This window comes from Momordica charantia, assembly GCF_013281855.1.
Source record: "Momordica charantia cultivar OHB3-1 chromosome 4 unlocalized genomic scaffold, Mcharantia_2.0 BLBB01000004.1, whole genome shotgun sequence".
In the NCBI taxonomy this organism is placed as follows: Eukaryota; Viridiplantae; Streptophyta; class Magnoliopsida; order Cucurbitales; family Cucurbitaceae; genus Momordica; species Momordica charantia.
The window spans coordinates 11,588,770-11,605,692 of NW_028275162.1; the positions used below are offsets into that span (position 1 = coordinate 11,588,770).

The 16,923-nt window shown below is 41.5% G+C and overlaps 1 pseudogene; it reads right to left on the reverse strand.

Moving 5' to 3' along the window:
• Positions 1-9,810: 9,810 nt before the first annotated feature.
• On the reverse strand, positions 9,811-16,923 carry LOC111023705 (uncharacterized; annotated as a pseudogene).

Genomic DNA, 16,923 nt, shown 5'->3' on the forward strand with positions numbered 1-16,923 from the left:
TACCTATATTTGACCGAGTCTGAATCTTCACCTCATATGTTGTACTAAAAAAATAAAAATAAAAAATTTAAATTCATCGTCTTTGTTCGTACCGAAAAAATATCGATAGTAACAATAAATCTTCGAGAACACTCCAAGATAAGAAAACCTGCAACAACAAGTTAGCACTCATGTAGACACCGTATTTGGTCCGGCTTAATTTATTTATTTTAATTAAGTTTGATTTTAATGATTTTGGTTAAAAAAACATCATTTTACTTTATTATTAGTTTTAAGATAAAGTTTCAATTAACTTAAATTAAAAAAGAGGGTTAGATTTTATTGGAATTTTAAAAATCTTTTGTTTAAATAAAATTTGATTTTATTAAAAGGATTTTGTTAAAAGAGAGAATTCGAATTTATTTAACAGATTTTTCTTTTTTCTTTTTTCTTCGTCATATGTTTCACATATGTCATTCCCTTCCTTTCTCTTTCCTTTTTTTCCTCTCCGGTTTTACTTGACTCACGCCACATTACCTTTATCAATTTTGGGTATTTAAGAGGGATGTGCACGGAGCAGACGAAGACACAAAGAGATAAAGCAAGATGGAGATCATGAGGAGTAAGAAAGATTTCTCTTTGTTTTTGTTGATGCGTGGATTTTGACCCTCCGACTCTTCTTCTCGCACACACCAAACTCGATGATAAGGGAACCGATACCTACAAAATCAAACCGATCAAAACTGGTGTGACCTCAGTCACACGGGCTCCGATGCTTAAGTTAACGAGGGAGAGTTGAGAAAATAGTTAGCTTAGGATTAGTTACCTGCCCCCTTCAGGGTTGAACCTCACTGCTACTTATAACCATGAAGATGATTCCAGAACCTTCGTAGCCAAACCCTAATTGAGCGTTGCAGGGCCCGAGGGATCGTAGATCGCAGGCGGGAGATTCTCGGGTTGGGTCGTGGGCCGAGCAGGGGTTGGGATCGAGAAGGGGTCGGGATCGAGCAGGGGTCGGAACCGAGCCCTCTCGGCCTGGTTAGTTCTCCGCCGGTCGCTTTCCTCGTTCTCTGCCTTGGCGCTAGGTCGTTCTTTGGGCCGGCCCGTTACGTCGCGGGTTGGTCTCTCCCAATCGATGATCTCAGGCTTCAACTCCTTATCCCGTTTCGGATCGTTTTTGTTCTCTATAACAATGGCCCACACTCTCAAAACAGAAGACGAATAATTGTGTCAAGATCTTTGTTTTGAGAGTACTTGTCGTTTGTCGTTACCACGAGATCATTGTATATCAGTGGCTAATAATGTGAAGGTTTCTAACGCACAGAGCTTCTACCAAAAGCTTTTGATCCAATTTTGGATTTTAGTGCTTGGTTCCTGCCACTGTTTTTGTGCCTTGAGCTTGTCGATGCTATTCATGAATTGGAAGTTTTTTCCAATTTTCGTTGACCACAATCAAGTCTCCTAAGCCTGATTTTATTCTCGTCTGAGTTTAAACCATTTACTTTTGGCCTTGGGATCTAACTTTAACAGAACTAATGTCGATACCTTTGGGTTTCTAACCTATTTGGCTTTTGCCCATATTTTATACCTCAAGGTTTACTCTTGGGTTTCTAACCCACTTGGCTTTTGCCAATGACTTTTATATCCTAAGTTTAGTCGGCAACTTTAGGTTTCTAACACATTTGGCTTCTGCCGGTTTTTTACCCCAAGTTAAATCAACACCCTCGGGTTTTTAACCTATTTTGGCTTTTTCCATATGATTTTCTACCCGTGGGTTTCATTGATCGGTTAGGCTTGCCTGTTTTTTGTTTTAACCTTGTTGGGCCTGTACGCATGCCTTTTTCAGCACCTCGGGATTCTTTTCCCTGGTTTCACTGATTGGCTTTTAGCTTATCAGCCTGCTTCTAGGTCCGTCCCAATTTTGAGTTTCTTGATTGGTCGTAGATATGTAGATATTCATATGATGCCCCCTGCTTGAGAAATTTATTTCAGAATGAACATAAAAACTCAAGTATCACATCGAATGTCAAATACTTTATTAGTAGGAAGATCGTCCTGTCGAAGATTTAGTTACAATAACCTTAGTTGGTCCAAATAATGGAAAAACATAAAAATGTCCAGAAATATGTCGAACTAGTGGTAGTATCTTTTGAGGTGTCGAGCGTGCCATGGGTGTAGTAAAGCCTTCCCCGTTGGTCTTCTAAAGCATAACTGCCTATTCACACCGCTTTAGTAACTTTGTAAGGGCCCTCCCATCTTGGCCCAAACGCACCGCTAGTTGAATCTTTAGTATTGGGCATAATCTTTCTTAAAACCAGATCACCTTCTTTAAAGTCACGTTTCTTAACCTTCGAGTCGTAGTATCGAGCTATTCGATTTTTGTATTCAGCCGTTCGTAGCCGTGCTGTTTCTCGATGTGCTTCTAATAGGTCGAGCTTGAGCTGTAAGGATTCGTTGTTGTCAGGTAGACTGAACTGCTCTACCCTTGAGGAGGGGAGTCCAATTTCAACTGGCACTACCGCTTTAGAGCCAAATGATAGTGAAAATGGCGTTTCTCCTGTCGAAGTACAAGGTGTTGTTCTGTAGGCCCATAATGCGTTGGGAAGTTCCTCTACCCACAACCCTTTGAGGTTTTCTAATCTGGTCTTCAGAGTTCTTTTGATGGTTTTATTGACGGCTTCAACATGCCCGTTAACCTGCGGATGTGCTGGCGAGGAACAGATGTACTTAATGCCCAACTCCCTGCAAAATTCTCGAAAGGCGGCATTGTCGAACTGCTTCCCATTATCACTGATAATGGTGTAGGGTATTTCGAAGCGGCAAATTATGTTCTTCCAGATGAAGTCGGTGACCTTTTTCTCAGTAATTGTAGCTAGAGCTTTGGCTTTGGCCCATTTAGTAAAATAGTCGACTGCCACTACTGCAAATTTGGTCTGGCCCTTTCCTAGTGTGAGAGGCCCTATAAGGTCTATTCCCCACTGAGCAAAGGGCCAATGACTCATTATGCTTGTTAGAGGCTCTGGCGGTTGTCTAGGTACTGTTGCAAACCGTTGGCATTTGTCACATTTTTTGGTGAATTGCTTCGTGCCATTCAGCATGGTCGGCCAGTAGTACCCTTGTCGAACTATTTTGTGACTTAGGGATCGTGCTCCTGAATGGCTCCCACAAACACCCTCATGTATCTCTCTCATGACGTAGTCAACTTTGTCGGGTCTTAGACATTTTAAAAGTGCCAACGAGTAGCCTCTTTTGTACAGATTGTCATCTTTAAGCACATATCTGGCTGCTCGTCGTTGTAGCTGCTGGACCTTTATATTTTCAGTGGGCAGGATCCCGTCTCTCAAATATTTGATCAAAGGGCTCTTCCAGTTTTATTCTGGTTGCCCTTGTTCGTCGATATCCATTGCTTCATGTGCTTCTATGCTTGGGTTAGGTAGAATCTCGACCGGTACAGTTCTACCTAGGTCGGTTTCATAAGCTGTAGATAGTCGAGCTAACGCATCGCCGTTGATATTTTGAGCACGTGGAATTTGTCGAATCTCATATTTCGAGAACTGGCCGAGCTGGTTTCTTACTTGTGAAAGGTATTTTGCCATTCGGAGTTCTCTAGCCTGGAACTCCTCTTTTCACTTAACCTACAATCAGTTGTGAATCACTGAGTATCAATATGTTCCTGACCCCAACGTACCTGGGCACTTTTAGTCCTGCTAGTAGAGCTTCATACTCGTCTTTGTTGTTGGATGCATGAAAGCTAAATTGCAGCGCATATTCGAATCTTTCTTTATTTGGAGAGTAGGAGTCCTGCCCCGCATCCTTGGAAATTTGAGGACCCATCTACGTAGAGTGTCCAGGGTTGCTCTTCTTCAACCAATTGTGGGTCGATACTATATAGTTAAGGTTCTGTTGGTGTTAATTCTGCTATGAAGTCTGCCACAGCCTGCCCTCTCATGGCAATTCTTAGCTTATAGTGAATGTCGTATTCGCTAGCTCTATAGCCCACTTTACCAGTCGCCCAGAAGTGTCTGGCTTTTGCAAGATCTGCCGTAAGGGAAAGTTGGTGAGGACAATTATTCTGTGAGCTTGGAAATATGAGCGTAGTCTCCGAGCTGAAGTGACCAGTGCTAATGCCAGCTTCTCCATTTGTGGGTATCTAAGCTTTGCATCTACCATTACTTTGCTTGTGTAGTAGATTGGAGACTGTCGTCCATCTGCTTCCTTTATCAACCCGGAACTCACTGTAGTGTTGGATACAACCAAGTATAAGTAGAGTTCATCACCCACGATTGGCTTTGAGAGGAGTGGAGCTGCCCTCAGGTACTATTTTAGCTCCTTAAAGGTAGCCTCACACTTCTTTGTCCATTCAAATTGCCCTTTCTTCCTTAAGATTTTGAAGAATGGCAAGCACTTGTCAGTTGAACAGCTAACGAATCTGTTGAGTGCTGTTATCCTTCCATTGAGTCTCTACAGCTGCTTTAGAGTTTTAGGTGGATCCATCTCCATAACAGCTTTGATCTTATCTATATTGGCTTCGATTCCCCTTTGGTGTACTAAAAATCCCAGGAACTTGCTTGAGGTCACTCCAAACTTGCATTTGGTGGGATTGAGCTTCATCTTGTACTTTCACAAAACGTCGAATGCTCCTGCCAAATCCTCCTCGTGTCGCTCGTTCTTTCGACTCTTTACTAGCATATCGTCTACGTAGACTTCCATATTTTTACCGATTAAGGCTGCAAACATCCGATTCACCATTCGTTGGTAGGTTCCACCTACATTCTTCAATCCGAACGGCACACGGTGTAGCAATACAAGCCTCGACTCGTGACAAAAGAGGTTTTCTCCTGATCCGGTACATGCATCTTGATCTGATTATATCCAGAGTAGGCATCCATGAAACTCAATCTTTCATGTCCTGCAGTGGCATCAACCAGTTGATTTATTCGAGGCAAAGGAAAAGAATCCTTTGGACGGGCCTTATTTAGGTCCGTGAAGTCGATGCACATTCTCCATTTGTCGTTTGGCTTCTTTACCAGCACTACGTTGGATATCCACTGGGGATAATGTACTTCCCGAATGAAGCCTGCTTTCAGTAGCTCCTCCACCTATTCAGCTACAATCTCGTTCCTTTCTTGGTTGAACGCGCGACGCTTCTATTTCACTGGCTTACAGCTCTCGTCGACGTTGAGTCGATGTACCATGAATCCTCGATCGATTCCTGGCATGTCCTCCGGCGACCATGCGAACACATCGGCGTTACATCTGAGGAAGTTTATAAGGCTTTCTCTTTCCTCATTCCCCAACTTGGTTCTGATGTTGACCCGTCAATCTTCGACTGTCAGAGGGACAGATTCTACCTCCTCAGCTGGTTCTCCCCTGTAAAGGGTGGTCGAATTAAGTCGATGACCAGGGCTCGACCTTGCCTCACCTCTCGTCACTGGTTCTCCCCTGTCAAAGGTGGTCGGATTAAGTCGATGACCAGGGCTCGACCTTGCCTCTCCCGAGAGGTCTGTCGCTTTATTCAGGCCTGACGCTGGTTTTCCCCCGTCAAGGGTGGTCGGATTAAGTTGATGATTAGGGCTCGATCTTGCCTCACCCGATTGATCGACCGCTTCTTTTAGGCTCTTCTTTCCGAAGCACTGATGGCTCTCATCAGGATTCATGTCGCTTTCGAACCAAGTCGACGATCAGGGCTCAATCCTACCTCGCCCGAATGGTCAGCCGCTGCACTCTACATGCCTTGGATCGGAATTTCGCCTCAGATCAGGATTTCGCTTCGATGAAGCTTGCTTTACTGTATCGTCCCCACAGACGACGCCAATTGTTGATGCGTGGATTTTGACCCTCCGGTTCTTCTTCTCGCACACACCAAACTCAACGATAAGGGAACCGATACCTGCAAAATCAAACCGAACTAAACCGGTGTGACCTCAGTCACACAGGCTCCGATGCTTAATTTAGCGAGGGAGAGTTGAGAAAATAGTTAGCTAAGGATTAGTTACCTGCCCCATTCAGGGTTGGACCTCACTGCTACTTATGGCCGTGAAGATGATTCCAGAACCTTCGTAGCCAAACCCTAATTCAGCGTTGCAGGGCCCGAGGGATCGTAGATCACAGGTGGGAGATTCTTGGGTTGGACCATGGGTCGAGCAAGGGTCGGGACCGAGAAGGGGTTGGGACCGAGTAGGGGTCGAAACCGAGCCCTCTCGGCCCGGTTAGTTCTCTACCGGTCGCTTTCCTCGTTCTCTGGCTCGGCGCTAGGTCGTTCTTTGGGCCGGCCCATTACGTCGCGGGTCAGTCTCCCCCAATCGATGATCTCAGGCTTCAACACCTTGTCTTGTTTCGAGTCGTTTTTGTTATCTATAACAGTTTTCATTTTAGGAAACCCTCATTCTTTCTCTTCAAAAACCCACTTGTTTTTTATTTTCCTTTTTCTTTCCTTTCTCTCTCTCTACTGTTCATCTTCTTCCCCATCTCTTCTTCCTCAATCTTTCTCTTTTCAAACACTCACTTTCTCTTTTTCTTTTTATTTTCTGTTAGATTTCTTTTCTCTCTCTACCATTCATCTTCTTCCTCCTTTTTTCTTCTTCCCTTTTTCCCGTTCTCAAAGTCCTCTCCCAAACTCACCTACTATCCCCACACTTCCAATAATCTCCACGAATGGCACCCACAGCTACAACCTTCGGCGATCTAACTCCCACCAGTGCAGCAACCTCCGATCGACGCCTAGACTCCGGCGACGACATTGTAGATTCCGACTGGCGACAGTTCATGTTCATGGCAGCAACATTACAGTGACATTCTGACACAACCTACTTCGACGAGTTCAGTCTGCGATGGCAGATGTCGCAACGTCATTGCGACGCGGAGCGGCCGACATCATCCCCTGACGGGTCTCTTTCGAGATTAGGGTTTGGAGTCGCCACCAATCATCTATGAGGTGTGATTGGTCACCTATTTTAAAAATTTGGTCTGCGAAAACAGATTTTTGGTTCGGGAGTCGACTGAGCGTAGGGAAGCTGTTAGCACCCTACGACACCCGTTCGAAAACGGTACCATATTTTGTCAAAAATTATCCTATTATACTTTGGTCCAAAAAGAAAAATATTTTTGTGCTTGATTTTTAAATGTCCCAAATTTGTTGGTTCATATTTTACGATAAAATATGAACCAAGAAGCATGAGTGGTGCAAAGACCATTAGAAAAACAAATTATCACCTCGAGAATATTGGAAAGATCCAATTTCTGTCATTGGGATTTTCGAAATAATTATTTAGTAGAAAAGAAGAATTAGTAGATAAAAAAGTAATTTTAGAGTAGGGCCCATCAAGAATTGAAATTGTTACATGAGAGTCTATATAGGAATTTCTTACCAATGTGCCAACATCAAAGACTCGAACCTAAGACATGTGAATTACTCTTAAGTAACTTACCACTATGCCAACACCACATGATACAACTTAGTTTTAATTCTTATCATACAAATCTTTATTTAAAAAAAATTGTTTAAAAAAAATAATAAAATAAAATAAAATAATTTTGTTTTAGATTGGAAATTCCTCTAACAAACTTCCTTAAAACTAAAAAAAAACATTTAAAACAAACTTGTTTTAAAGAGAAAAAAAATATCATATTTAAAACAAACTTGTTTTTTTTTTAAAAAAAAGTCAAATCATATTTAAAACAAACTTATTTTAAAAATAATCAAATCATATTTAAACAAATTTATTTTAATATATATACACATATATATATATCAAATTTAAAACAAACTTATTTAAAACAAATAAAAAAAATCAAATCATTTCTAAAACAACTTTTTTCTATACCACGTACTGCAGTGAGTAAATTCTTAGTGTGCCCGCGGGTCTGAAACCGTGAAGGAGCACTCGAGGTCGAAGTCAGGTGGTCGGTGATCCGTGCGTCGGTTGTATAAGTTGTTCGTTATATTATTGTTGTCCTTCGGGATTATAGAGCTTTACGCCGGACTACTGTGGTGCAGGTTGTCTGAACATGTGATCACCGGGGGACGTGTGCAGTCGGTGTATCGTCGGGGTCGCCGGCCTGGGTGAAGAAGAAGAGAAGGTGATGGTAGAGAGAAATAAGGAAGTGAATTTTTCTTGGTGTTCTGTCTGCCTCCTCCTCCCACTGCAGCTCTCCTTAAATACACCTTAAAATAACGATAAAAAAGAAAAAGGGGCAAGAGAAGAGAGAAAAAGAGGGAGAAAAAGAAGGGAGAGGATACACGTATGAATGAAGAAATCAAAGGGGAGAAAAAAAAACTTTTTTTTAATCTTAAAATCAATTTTAAAAAAACCCAATTATTTTCAAATAAAATCTAATTTTAAAACTTAATTTAATTTAATTAAAACTTTACATTAAATTTTATAATAAGTAAATTATGTTATTTTAAACTAAATCAATAAACATAAAAAAATAATAAATAAATCAGTAATAAAAATTTTTTAAAAACGAAAGCTTGCCCCCTTTTGTGTATTCTTGCAGAAAAAGGGTAGACAAAGGCAAAAGACAGAGTATTGGGAATGCGAGAAAAAAAAAAGCAACAGACCTGGCTTGACACAGGCTTCGACCACGATCTATCGGGTTCGATTTAACCAACAGAAAACTAAAAAGTGACGGACCTGGCTTGACACAGGCTTTGACCACGATCTATCGGGTTCGATTTAATCAATAGAAAACTAAAAGGCAACGGACCTGGCTTGACACAGATTTTGACCACGATCTATCGGGTTCTATTTAACCAACAGAAAACTAAAAAGTGACGGACCTGGCTTGACACAGGCTTCGACCACGATCTATCGGGTTCGATTTAACCAACAGAAAACTAAAAGGCAACGGACCTGGCTTGACATAGGCTACGATCACGATCTATCAGGTTCGATTTAACGAACAGAAAACTAAAAAGTGACGGACCTGGCTTGACACAGGCTTCGACCACGATCTATCGGGTTCGATTTAACCAACAGAAAACTAAAAAGTGACGGACCTGGCTTGACACAAGCTTCGACCACGATATTTCGGGTTCGATTTAACCAACAGAAAACTAAAAGGCAACGGACCTGGCTTAACACAGGCATCGACCACGATCTATCGGGTTTGATTTAACCAACAGAAAACTAAAAAGTGACGGACCTGGCTTGACACAGGCTTCGACCACGATCTATCGGGTTCGATTTAACCAATAGAAAACTAAAAGTTGACGGACCTGGCTTGACACAGGCTTCGACCACGATCTTTGATCGGGTTCGATTTAACCAACAAAAACTAAACAAGCTTGCTTGAGCAAAAATGAGTCGTCATAAAATTCTCTGCCATAGGGCTTTTTGGAGACTTCTCAAAGGCAAATGCATGAAATGACGCATGAAACGGTGCATGAAATGTGCGTTTGATGCATGATGATAACAGGAAAATTTGTCTGGGATGCAAAAATAGAGTGAAATCACTTGCTTTTATAAAAACTTGGGATTGTTCAGATAGCCGATCACCGCATTTCGCTTTCCTTCAAAAATCCTTTTAACTGGATCAAGAGTAACCATAACAAATGGGACGACGACTTTGCCCTGATAACTTTGTAATGTCGTATTTGCCCCAATGTTCCAGAGAACAAAATGTCCCTAAGGCTTCATGTGCCCTTATGTTTGATTTCGAGTAACAGATAGCCTTGGAGACGTGAATATAAAAGCTATCGTCCTTCGTATATAGAAAGAGACGAATGGAGACCAGACTTTATAAATGACAAGGGACACACGTCTCAAAGATGTGGTTCAAATATGTAGGCTATAATAGAGAATAGATACACAAAACTGCCTTTCAAGCATAATACTGAGATCAAAGTGAAATTTTTCGAAATACATCAGAAACTATGCATAATATTTTTGAACATGATCTGAGTTGACTGGATTTAAAAATTCACTACCATCCATGTTGGCCAGAACTAGTGCTCCTCCGGAGAAAGCATTTTTCACCACAAATGGTCCTTCATAATTCGGGGTCCATTTGCCTCTTTTTGTAATAGGAGAATTCTTTTTAGAACTAAATCTCCCTCTCTAAACCTTCTTGGGCGCACCTTCTTGTCATAAGCTTTCATCATTCTTCTTTGATAAAGTTGTCCTCTGCATAATGCCGTCAACGTCTTTTCTTCTACAAAGTTTAGCTGCTCATAACGCCTTTGGACCCACTCAGCCTCTTGTAACTTAAGTTCCATGATAACTCTCAATGATGGAATTTATACTTCAACAGGGAGAACAAACAGCTTCCATACCATAAACTAAAGAAAATGGCGTTGCCCCAGTTGAAGTACGGACTGAGGTGCGGTAACCATGTAAGGCAAATTGAAGCATTTCATGCCAGTCTCTATAAGTTACAATCATCTTTTCAATTATTCTTTTTATTTTTTTGTTGGCGGCTTCCACTGCACCATTCATCTTAGGTCGATAAGAGGTTGAGTTGAGATGCTTGATCTTAAACTGCTCACAGAGCTCACTCATCAATTGTTGTTCAAATTCTTTGCATTATCGGAAATTATGCTTTCAGGAAGACCGTAACGACAAATAATTTCTTTCTTGATGAATTTGACTACAACTCCTTTCGTCACATCTCTGTAAGAAGCTACTTCTACCCACTTAGTAAAATAATCTATGGCTACCAAAATGAATCGATGCCCATTTGATGCTTTAGGTTCGATAGGTCCTATCACATCCATGCCCCACATAGAGAAAGGCCAAGGAGCTGTCAAAGTATGCAAATGAGAAGCAGGAGCACGAGTCTTGTCCGAGTAAATTTGACATTTGTGACATTTTCTTGCATATTTAATACAATCTGTCTCTATATTAAGCTAGTAATAGCCAGCTCTTAAAATTTGTCTAGCCATCATGTGCCCATTTGCATGAGTGCCACAAACTCCTTCATGAATTTCCTCCATAATCCTATTGGCCTCTCTTCCTTCGATGCACCTTAGGAAAACCATGTCATGGTTCCTCTTGTACAGTATCTCTCCATTTAAGAAAAACTTCATTACCAACTTGCGAAGGGTGCGCTTATCATTTTCTGAAGCATTTGGTGGATATTCTTTACTCTTTATATATTGTTTGATGTCATGAAACCAGGGGTTACCGTCGGGTTCTTCCTCAATGCTCATACAAGAAGCTGGGACATCTCTCCTCTCAACTTTAATCGGACGGACATCCTCGTTGAGTTCTAAATTGAACATCACCGCTAATGTGGCCAATGCATCTGCTACTTGATTATTTTCGCTTGGCAAATAATCAAATGAGATTTCATCAAATTCTTGTGACAATTCTGTTATGAGTTGTTTATAAGGCAACAACTTAACGTCTCTTGTTTCCCATTCTCCTCTTAGTTGATGAATTACTAGCATAGAATCCCCAAAAACTTTAAGTTTCTTAACCTTCATATCAATAGCAGCTTGGACGCCCATCAAGCATGCTTCATACTCGATCATATTATGTGTGAAGTCAAAACATAATCTAGCGGTAAGAGGGTATAGTTCCCCTTTGGGTGATATCAAAATAGCCCCTATCCCTTGACGTAACTCGTTAAAGGCACCATCAAACATCATGGTCCAAGTTTGTAGGTCTAAACCTTCCTCACTTGTGGTTATGGTGGAGATATATTCATCTGGAAAATCAAACTTCACCGGTACGTAGTCATTTATGGGTTGTTGAGCTAGGTAGTCGGCCAAAGCACTCCCCTTAATGGCCTTTTGAGTAACATAAACAATATCATATTCGGACAAGAGAACCTGCCACCTTGCAATTCAACCCGAGAGAGACGACTTTTCAAAAATGTACTTTATGGGGTCCATCTTTGAAATGCGCCATGTGGTATAATACAACATGTATTGTCTTAGACGTCGAGCAGCCCAAGCTAGATCACAACAAGTTTTTTCTACTTGAGAGTATCTAGTCTCGCAATCGGTGAACTTCTTACTTAAATAATAGATTGCACGTTCTTTCCTGCCTGAATCATCATACTGCCCCAGTACACATCCCATTGAGTCTTCAGTTACTGTGAGATATAAAATAAGGGGTCGTCCTGGAGTTGGTGGCACAAGAACTGGAGGGTCTTGCAAATACTGCTTAATCTTATCAAATGCTGCTTGACAATCTTCACTCCATACCCCATCGTTGTTCTTGCGGAGCAATTTAAAGATGGGTTCGCAAGTTGCTGTTAAGTGAGATATGAACCTTGCGATGTAGTTGAGTCGCCCTAAAAATCCTCTGACTTCTTTCTGCGTTCGTGGAGGTGGCATCTCTAAGATTGCTTTGACTTTATCCGGGTCAACTTTAATGCCTTCTTGGCTACAAAACCCAGGAGTTTTCCAGTGGTTACCCCAAATATGCATTTGTTGGGATTAAGTTTCAATTTGAACTTCCTCAATCGATCAAACAGCTTCTTTAAAATAGTTGTGTGCTCCTCGCCCTCTTTTGACTTGGCAATCATATCATCCACGTAAACTTCAATTTCTTTATGCATCAAGTCATGGAATAGAGTAACCATTGCACGTTGGTAGGTTGTCCCAGCATTTTTTAGCCCAAATGGCATAACTTTGTAGCAGAAAGTTCCCCATAGCGTAATGAATGTGGTTTTTTCACGATCCTCAGGTGCCATCTTGATCTGATTGTAGCTTGAGAACCCATTCATAAAGGAGAAGGTTGAGGAAGCGGAAAATTGTCTTTTGGACTTGCACGATTCAAGTCTCTATAATCCACACACATTCTTACTTGTCCATTTTTCTTTGGTACAGGGACAATGTTTGCCACCCACTTAGGGTAATTAGATACTGTAAGGAATCCTACATCAGTTTGTTTCCTTACTTCATCTTTTATCTTGATCAACATATCCGGCCTCATCTTCAGTAACTTCTGTCTCACCGGCTTGAACTCTGGGTTGATCGGCAATTTGTGCACTACGATGTCTGTATCTAAACCAGGCATATCTTGATAGGACCAAGCAAAAACATCAGCATATTCATGAAGTAACTCTATCAACTTTTAGCGACTCTCTGAAGACATATTAGTGCCTATTTTAACCTCTTTTGCTTCGGCTTGTGATCCCAAGTTAATTGTCTCAGTTAATTCTTCATGGGGTCCCATCATCTTTTCTTCTTCTTCTAACATTCTTAATAACTCAGCAGAGGGCTCATCATCCATTTCCCCACCAGACTCGACGTTGTATATAGGTGTATCGAACTTGTATTTCGAATCATTATCACATTCAATCTCAGTATTACTGCTTAAGATATAATAAGGGAGAAAAGAAAGGAAAAGGAAACAAATGAATAAAATGGCCTAGAGAAATAACAAAGAAAAGAAACAAAGTGAATTAATCTTTATTGATGTGGAAGAATTATAGACAAATGATATGTTTGGATAGAATACATAGGGGAATAGAAAATTAATTTATTAATTAAGAAAATGAGGGAAAAAAACAATTACGTTGACTTATTATTTATAAAAGACGGTAGCTCTAACACGCTCCAATTGGTCAGCTCGAAACCGTCTGGGCACGGGAAGATAAAAGGTCCGACTTGCTCTCTTTCTTCTGTCACTGCTGCCACTGTAGAACTCTCATCGTACTCCTGATGGATTATTCCGGCACTTCTAAAGGAGTGGCTGAGAGGTGGAACAATCATCTTTAGGTTATCATGCTCCCTATTCTCAAATTTGCTAGACGTTTTGCTTTTTCACGATTCTGCACTCTAGTGATGTCACCTCTATCTAGCTTATACCCTAGCCCGAACCTCCTTGTGTTTTTAGCCATCCTCAGCAGCTTGTCTAAACTCATGTTGTCTCCTTTAAAGGCGGCCTCTAAAAGTCGTGGTTAGGTCTTCGAAACTTCCCATGTAAAGTTGTAGCATTTGCAATCTCGAATGATTGAAATGAAGACTCAAAAGCTTCTTCTGCTGCTTCAACGTATGGCATCGAAGCAAGCCTTGAGACTAGAATGTCTTCTTGTCCCGATATGATCACCAACTTATGGTTAACTGCAAATTTAATTTTCTGATGTAGAGTAGACGGAACTGCCCCTGCCGAATGTATCCAGGGTTGCCCCAACAAAAAACTATAAGCTGATGTAATGTCCATAACCTGAAATGTTATGTCAAAGGTGCAAGGACCTATCTTGATCGGGATCTCAATATCCCCAACAACAGCGCTGCGAGCTCCATCGAAAGCTCTTACTATCACAGTACTAGGTCTCATATGAGACATATCAACCGGTAACTTTTCTAGCGTGGATCTTGGCATTATGTTTAAAGAAGCTCCATTGTCCACAAGGACTTTTGCTATTAGGAAATTTTTACACTTAACTGAGATGTGGAGAGCTTTGGTATGTCCTGTACCCTCTGGTGGTATCTCCTCATCTGTAAAAGTGATGGAGCTAGATGTCGTTATATTCCCCACAACGTCTTAAATTATCCACTGTGATGTCTTGTGAAACGAAAGCTTGCTTCAAGGCCTCCAACAGTGTATTCCGATGCGCTTCAGAGGATAACAGTAAAGATAATATAGAGATCTTTGCGGGTGTCCGACCTAATTGTTCAATAACTTTGTATTCACTTTGCTTCACTAGCTTTAGAAACTCTTGAGTCTCTTCCTCGGACACGGGTTGTTTAGGACTTGCATCCTTTACAACAATTGCCTCCACCAGTTCATCATAAATATCATCATTGAGAATGGTCTTCCCTTTCTTATCTTCCTTTACCTTCTCCTTCTTCTTCTCACTTGCTTTCTCTTTATTATTTTCACTAGCGGGTTCATTCACACGCTTTAGCAAGCTATCCGGTGTATAACATCTCCCAGTTCGTGTCAAACCTCCTACTCCAGTGATATTGTCAACTGGGAGTGAAGGAGATGATACCTCTTGCCCTACAGTTACCTTGCACTCATATCTCCAAGGCACTGCTTTCGAACTTTTATACTCGAAGAGCTGGAACCGTGATAGTGATTGGTTTCCGATTGCAGCTGGGTGCATCTGGCTTTTCACGGTAAAAGATGGTGAGAGGTTTTGGCTTAAGAGAATCACTTGAGCCCTCAGCAACCGAGGTATCCTCCACGACATTTATCCCTTTCTTTAGGTAAGATTTTGTAACAGTAAGGACTTTTGAGTCTAACAACTCTTGAACTTTCTTTTGAAAACGATTGCATTGCTCTAGGGAGTGACCTTTTGCCCCAGCGTGGAACGGGCACGTCATACTTTCATCATACCATTTATACTTGAGGTTTGGGCATAGGTACTCCACTGATACATATCCACTGCCCAAGAGAATTTCAAATAGTTCCTCCATAGGGGTTGTAATATCGGCAACCTTACTCTTCGACTCTATCCCTTGGCATTCGATTGCATTTATTTGGACATTCTGATGATTCGGCAGCAGATTCTTACTTACATCAGGCCCATTTTCTTTTTTAAAGTTCAACCAACCTGCCTTGATCAAAGCTTGAACTCTATATTTCAATGTAGTGCAGTTCTCTGTTGAATGTCCTATAGCTCTTGCGTGATAGTCATAACGAGCATTTGCATCATAACATCTTGGGATGGAGGCTGGATCAGATCTATAGGTACAGGTGCCAGCTGATTATTTTGAAATAACTGAGGCAAAAGCTCAGTATAAGTCATGGGGATTGGGTCAAACTGGGTCTGTTTACGTGCCCCTCTACTAGTCTGTTGCCCTTGAGTATAGAATGTATTATGCTGCTGACCCCTAGGTTGGAAATTTTGACTGGCTGGGGGTCCAAAATTTTGAGAGGCATAAGGGGAGTAATGTGAAGTTGCATTATTCACAAATGGTTGATTATACCCGTATGACATTGGGTAATATTACGGAGTGTCTCGCGGTGTCCGACCGTACGGTTGTTGTTTCCAAGAGTGTCGTTCTGCTCCCACCATTTGCAGCTCACCTTCCTTCTTCTTGGAATGACTTGCCTTCTTTACGGCTAATGGCTCATCGGAGAAATTTATGGAAGCGCTTCCTATCATCCGATCATAGAAAGGATGTCTTAGGGTATTGATGAACATGGCAGATAGCTCTATATCTGTTAAAGGAGGTTGGACTTGAGCTGCTGTGTCCCTCCACCTTTGAGCATACTCTTTAAAGCTTTTTGTAGTCTTCTTCTCCATCCTCTATAAATCTAAGCGATTTGGAGCCATGTCTATGTTATGCGTATATTGTTTTAGGAAGGAGTCGGCCAGATTCTTCCACGAGCCAACATAAGAGTTATCTAACTACATGTACCAACGATAGGTCGGACCAGATAAACTATCTTGAAAGCAGTGTATCAACAATTTGTCATTTTGGACGTACGCTGCCATCTTCCTACAGTACATTATAAGATGATTCTTAGGACAAGAAGTACCATCGTACTTCTCAAACTCTGGCACCTTGAATTTTGGAGGGATGACTAATCCAGACACCAAACACAATTGTGAGGCATCGATGTTGCCAAAAACGTCTGTCCCCTCTATTGCTTTTAATCTTTCCTCCAAAACTTCGAACGTCTCGTTACTAGGGGCATTTTGTCCGATTAAGTCTGTCTTGGCTAGGAGACCACCTAGGTTAACGATTGTAGGGGGTGACATCATTTGCTCGAGCTCTCAAAAAATGATGTTGGTTGGGATTTGCTGAGCTCCCTTAACAAAGGGATGAGGATACTGACCAACCGGGACGTCATACAGAGGGTTGTACGTTGTATATTGTGGCATGAAACCCTCTGCCACTAGCCTATGAGATGGACCATACCCAGGTGGATAAGGCGGGGTTTCTTGCGGCTCACGGATGGGGTTGCTAGATGTAGCAAGATCTGCAGCCGCTTTGCCTTTTTCCAATGCGAGGAGGATGGCATCTAACTTTTCTCGCAACTCCTCAATATCTTTCCTTGTTTTCTCCTGCTCGGCTTTTTGATCTTCCAT